This window comes from Corvus moneduloides, chromosome 1 (assembly GCF_009650955.1).
Source record: "Corvus moneduloides isolate bCorMon1 chromosome 1, bCorMon1.pri, whole genome shotgun sequence".
Lineage (NCBI taxonomy): Eukaryota > Metazoa > Chordata > Aves > Passeriformes > Corvidae > Corvus > Corvus moneduloides.
In genome coordinates, this window is record NC_045476.1 from 152235177 (window position 1) to 152241837 (window position 6661).

Here is a 6661-nt window from a genome sequence, read left to right on the forward strand (position 1 = left end):
TTTTAGTAAACCACAGTCTCTATCTGGGCTTTCTCAGGTGGTCAAGAGAGGGAAACAGCAGCTTTTAGGGTGTGTGTCAGTGCTGCAGCTGCCTGCTGCAGGCTGGGATGGGAATCCCCAGGCAGAGCCCAGACACAGACTTTGCAGATGGTTAGTACTGGTCAGGTGGATCCCTCTAACACAACAGGGTGAAACCCATCCTTAGATTCAGTTTCTTGTTGTCACTTTTCTATCCATGCAAACTTGACTTCAGCTATTTTTCCTGTTTGCAATGGCTATAAAAGGAATTTACATGTAACAAAAGGTGCTGTCCACGAGCATAGAGGAACAACTGATTCATGACTTTTATTTCTGTAACTTCTCACTTCCTGAATATTTATTTGACGAACTATGAGTCATATACATTGGCTTGGACAGATATGCTTAGCTCTGATTTGTACAGTGAGATGTAAATTATCAGTTAATTAAATTAAAATTTTCTCTGTGAACTACTGCTCCCCCTCTCTCCCTCTCCCCCCACCCCTCTCCCTTCTGTTTTAACTCACCAGTGTTTAAAGCCACAATGCCATTGCCTGACAAACTGAAAACATGCCATACACCTTCTCCAGCAGCACTGTTTCCTTCAGGACTGCTGGCGGGTATGAAGACTGAAGCCGCCCATGACTTTCTGCAAAAACAACATGGCATCAGGACTAGTTACAAACAATGGGCCATTTAACTTCACATCTCTGCTAAAAAAAGTACTTTTTGCCCCCAGACTTCAGCTGTGCTGGCTCAGAGAGATGGGTACTTAGGACACTCTTTAATAACGCTTTGTTTGCCTGCAGAAGCCCCTGAAAGGTACTGGCCAAAGCTCTGCTTTGGCAGACGAGCCTCAAAGGGCAGATTTGCATCCTGCTAACTCTTAAAATTAGTGAAATATCTGTGTGAGGAAGGGTACGTGCGAGTGATTCCCTGACAGCTGAGTGGAACTGTAGATAGCTGTGATCACCTGATGAGAACATGAATTTTATCAGATCTTGCTGAGCTGGTGGGGTCTTGCCTGCTACATGTGATGGTCTCATTAACACCTACTAACAGATGTTTTCCTCTCAGTTTGGCCAGAGGTGCCTGCGTGTCAATAGGCAGCGCTGAGCAGAGAGGTGTGTCAGTTTTTGGCAATTTTATGGAGTTTGGCTCCAGAAGGATTAAACTCTGCTGTAACATAAAGTAAGGTAACCTTGTGCAGTTGTGTAGAGCAGTATTAGGTTAAAAAAATTCTGTGCACTGAGGCCTTGTAAAGAGGATGTTTGTCAGTTTTCACGGAGCAGGAGCAGTGAAGGCAGTAGATTCTCCTGTGCGTCCCTTCCCCTCACTTACCTGTTACCCCAGACAGAGCACACACACACAGAGGGCAAGGAGCTCTTCTCTAGAAAGCAGAGTCTGGGCTGAGCTACCCCATGGTCTGACTTTTCCTTCCTGCTCCACTGCTGTGGCACCTCCTGTTCTTTGCCCCAGCTCTCCCCTGTTCACAGTCCCATGATGCGAGTCTCCTGCACTGAAGTTTTTCAAGAAGGACAAAGGGCATTAAAATACAGGCTTTGTCTAGATGCAAATTGTACCACACTGTTGTATGCCTTGAAATGATATACAGACATTTAATAACTCACATGAATGAGTTATTAATTCCCTGCACAAGAATCCAGTGACAAGAATCTGCCACTGATACACTGTGTTGGGTTTGAGTGGCAGGGTTTTGGTAGCGGGGGCACTACAGGGGGGTGGCTTCTGTGAGAAGCTGCCAGAAGCTTCCCCCATGTCTGACAGAGGCAATGCCAGCCAGCTCCAGGATGGCGAAGGTTGAGCCCATCAGCAATGTCAGTAATGCCTCTGTGATAATGTATTTAAGAAGGGGGGAAAAAAACCTCTTCAGAGTAACAGCAGTGGAGAGAGGAGTGAGAATATGTGAGCAAAGCAGCCCCGCAGACACAGGGTCAGTGAGGAAGGAGGGGGAGGGGGTGCTTGAGGCACTAGAGCAGAGATTCACCTGCAGCCCCTGGAGGGCCCCACACTGGAGCAGGTGGGTGCCCAAAGAGGCTGTGACTCCATGGGAAGCCTGTGTTGGAGCAGGCTCCTGGAAGGACCTGCAGACCATGGAGAGAGAAGCCCAGGCTGGAGCAGGTTTGCTGGCAGGACTTGTGACCCTATGAGGGATCCACATTGGAGCAGTTTGGTCCTAAGGTACTGCACCCCATGGAAGGGACCCGTGCTGGAGCAGTTTGTGGAAAACTGAAGCCCATGGGAAGGACTCATGTTCGAGAAGTTTGTGGAGAACTGTCTCCCATGGGAATTATCCCACACGGGAGAAGGGGAGGGGTGTGATGAGTCTTCCTGAGGAGGAAGGAGTGGCAGAGACAAGGTGTGATAAACTGACCACAACCCCCATTCCCTGTCCCCCGATGGGTGTGAGTGCTCTGAGAATCTTTTCATTTAGCAGCACTGATGTGACTTAGGGTCCCTCCATGTGAATTGGTGCTACACCACATGAGGCTTTTTCAGGAAAAAAGAAGGGGATACAAAAAAAAAGGTAGCAAAGCAGGCTGTGAGAGGCTGGAGTGAGCTGATACCAAATGGGATGAACAGGCAAAGGTAGGTACTAGGAGGAACAGGAGATGTGTTGGTGGAAAGGCAAAAGTGAGAGCCAGCAAGGAGACACAGGAATGGCAAATGATCTTTGCGGCAGCGATTTGAATGGACATGTGCCAGGAAAGATTTCATTTGTCAGGGGCAGAGGGAAGGATGCTGCGGTGAGATGTGAGATGATCTGAAGTTTATCTGTGAGGATGGAGGGGAAGGCTGGGTCTTAGCTATGGTCTGAAGGAAGAATCTGAAAGGCTTCAGCATGGCCTGGAAGCAATTGAGGGATGCCTTGTGGCCTCTCTTATGTACAAGGTCAGATAGATATTCACGGTAGTCCCTCCTGAGTTTAGCATCTATAAATCTGTGAAACAGAAGCTTTAAACCATGCTAAAGGCCTGAGCCCTTGGAGCGTCATTTTGAAAGCCCAGAGTATCCTGAGATATTGGCTTTAAAACTGGGATTTGGGGATATAGGAAATCTATTTCAGGATTTTTTTTTTTTAATGGTTTATTTCATCTACCTAGTTTTACAGGCAGAGTATATTAAAAAACCTCTAATAAAATATTTAAAGCCCTCTAAATATCCCTAAAAGAGCCTTTTCATAACATGTGCTGCATAAATAGGCAGGATGCTGCTGGTATGTGATATACAGATGTCATCACTTTGATAGTTTCATAGATTTCACAAGCAGAAGGCACCACCATGGTGGTTTCCTCTGCCCTCCTGCATAATGCAGACCATGGAGTTTTGCCCAGCAATTCCCACACCGATACATGAGCTACATCATGTAGAAAGACATCCACGCTTAATTTAAGTATCTTTTGGGGTGATGGAGAAGCTACCATGTCCCATGTCGGCTCCTCCAGCGGTTAATTACAAGACCATTAAAGAGAAAAATGTGTCTCTCAACTTGATTTTTTTAGCTCCACTCTTCCTGGTTTATATGCCTTTGTCTGCTAGGTTAAGTAGTCTCTGGTACCATATTCCTCCTCCATGTAGAGATACTTATAGATCAATTAATCTCTTATATTCCTCTTGGATGATAAAAATGGATTGTGCTCCTTTGGGTCATTGTAAGATACGCTTTCAATCAGCCTTACAGCTCTTCACCCAACCTTCCTCAGTGTTACAACATGATTTTTAAGTGTTGACAGTTGAACTGGACTCGTTTTGTCTCATTAATGTCATGTATAGAGCTAATATATTCCCCTACCACTCAATATTCCCATTTATACATCCTAGGGTCATATTAACCCCTTTAACAAGAGTATCACACATGGAACTCATATTCAATTGCTTATCTGTTGTGACCTTTTAGGTAAACAGCCAAGAACAGCTTCCCGAATATTCCCTCTATAAAAACTCCCATGGGATCACTCTTCATTTGCAACTCCTCTTTGGAGACTTGTCATTTAACTGCCTCATAATCCATTTTAAAAGTGCCATATTGATTTTTACAGTGCTACCATTCAGAACAAACTGAATGGCAGAATGCAACCCCCAGCATCACTCTGATCTTCCCAAGGACCTATTTCCATGGAGATGCATGCCCACGGCTTCTGGCTCCCTACAGCAGCTCTGTGCCTTGGCTGGCAGTGAGGGAGCATGCGGCCACCCCAGCTCCTGTTTCTGGTGGAGGTCTGCTGCTGCTTCAAATCTATAACTGGAAGCATAGGAAATTGGAGCAAAAGCACCAACCATGAGCTCTGAAACATCCAGAGAGGGTAAAACTGATTTGCATCTTGCAGAGACGGCAGAACAGTTACTGACATGTTTAGATACCAAGGCTTCTTGATGGTTTTCAGGGAATATTTTGAGACAATATCCTACTCTCAGGAGGTCCCAAACTGGCCTGTGGAGAAGTATCAGTCTGAAAATCCCATACAAATGCCCTGCTGCTAGTGCTTAAAACCACACTGTTTTTAGAGTGGTTTTAATTTAAAAGGGAGGGGTGTGTGACTGGTGACCCAAGAGAAATGCTGAAGGCTGAGGGTGGTCCTTGGTCCGACATGTTTGGATAATATTCCAGACAATCTTGTTTTTCCTGTTGGTTGCCAAGTCCCTCATGGGATTAGCAGAACACTGTCCAAAAGGTTAATATTTTGAGATTAAGAGGCAGATTGTTATGGGACTAATAACATGGAGAAAGAGGGGAAGCATGAAGAAAGCCTAGTTTCCCCTGCGTAATACGACTCATGGAAATGGAGGAGGGCAGGAGAGATACTGCCTGGGGGTAAAACAAGCAGCTGTTGTCCCCAGGTGGACTTAGACAGTGGGAGCCTTGAATCCTGCAGTTTCTCACGTGCCTGACAAAAGTTTTACCTGCCAAGAATTGCCAAAGCCAGGCTGAGTCTGGGACCTGAGGGACATGGACAAAACCAGTTAGCATAACACTACCCTCCATGCTGTGGATTAAACCTTAAACAGAGGCAGAAATAACCCTGCAATGTCCCCAGAGTACTAAAATTTCTTGCTGTAATGACAACAGGCAGGGGCTTATCTGGCTTTCCTGCATGTGGGAGCGTTTCTCTTGTGCAAATGCTCGCAGCTGCACTTTTCATGTGGGGCAACTGTTGCAGCTAAGTAAAATTGTTAAAATGAGTTAATCAGCTTAGTACAATGGTTTCCAATATTTTCCATAAAACAATTTGCCTCCCACTCTGTCCCATTTCACAGCACGGAGGAGAGCCAAAGCACCCCTCAGGCTGAGCATCCGGTGCTCAGCACCAATCAGGCTCTCCCGTCTCGCCTGGAAAGTGCCAGAGCAGAGTGTTCAAGCTGAGACTTATGATGTGCCCTAAAGTGCTTCATTTCTCTGCAGTAAAACTCCCCAGTGAAGGAAAAGCAGTTTTCCTAATCCGCCTAGAGCTGCTGGTGGAGGCTGGAGGTGGCCATGCACACCCCCTCAGCCTGCCCTCTGTAATGGATGGCTGAAGCTCTCAAGGCTTCAGCCAGCTGGCTATAAAGTGGTGCCTTTCTTCAGCTCAAACTGGGCTCAATATAATTTTTTTGGTTTGTTTTAACCCCTAATTCCAAGGCTTTTCTCTACCTATCCCTAATTTTCTGATGGTGCCTAGCAAAGACCAAATGAAAGCCTGGATGCAGGAGCTGGGCTGACCCTGGTCCTGCAGGGTGCCACCTGTTTGGTGTTCTCAGGTCTCACTGAGTGCTGCGTTTGTCACTGCACAGCACAGGAACTGGGCTCTCGCTCAGCCTGGTGACTTTGGATGGGAAGGTGGGCCCGGTCCCTGCTGTCACCCCAGGCTCTGGCTCTGCATCTGAACTGGCCACAGCAGGGGACATGTCCCAGTTTCTCAGATGACAGCCTGAGGTATTGACTTAAATGAGTCTGGAATTAGTCATAGCTACATAGCAGCATGTTTTCACCTGGAAGAGGTAGAAAATGAAGATGCAGTCCCATCTGAAATGTAAAATAATGATAATTAACAGTCTTTGTTTCCCATTCAAGTCTTACATGCAGGAAAATTGAACTGAGAAAGAGATTTTGGTAGACAACTCAGTCCTGTAGTACCAGAGGGTCAGGATTGCTGAGGCATGCTTGTCAAAGCTATTCTCCATCTCTTTTAAGCAGTTGCTACTGCTTCAGCATCCCTGTTCCTAAAAAGGATTTTTTCTGTTGTTCTTAGAAAGTGTCCAGTGTGCATCCTTGCTGCCATTTTAGCCTGCTGTTCCATCACTGACATGGAGATGAGGTTAATCCCCGTGTTTCCCTAAAACAAACCTGTAGCAATTCATTTCTCTGCTTTATCTCCTCCCAAGGCCAGTGCCTTGGTGCCATTTATTAAAAGGAAAACTCTTCTTTTTGACAGTGTGTTTCTCACATGCAATAATTCAGTGTATTTCCCATGTGATGCTAATAACAGTAGAAGGCAAGAAATCCCATCAGGTGCAGAAAAGCAGGAAGGCAATGACATGGCAGTGACATGAATGAGACAAAGGAATGCACAAAGGAGAAACAGACCTCAGACACGTTGAGAGGGGGATGATGCAACACCTCACCCATGAAAGTGTCACTGCATGC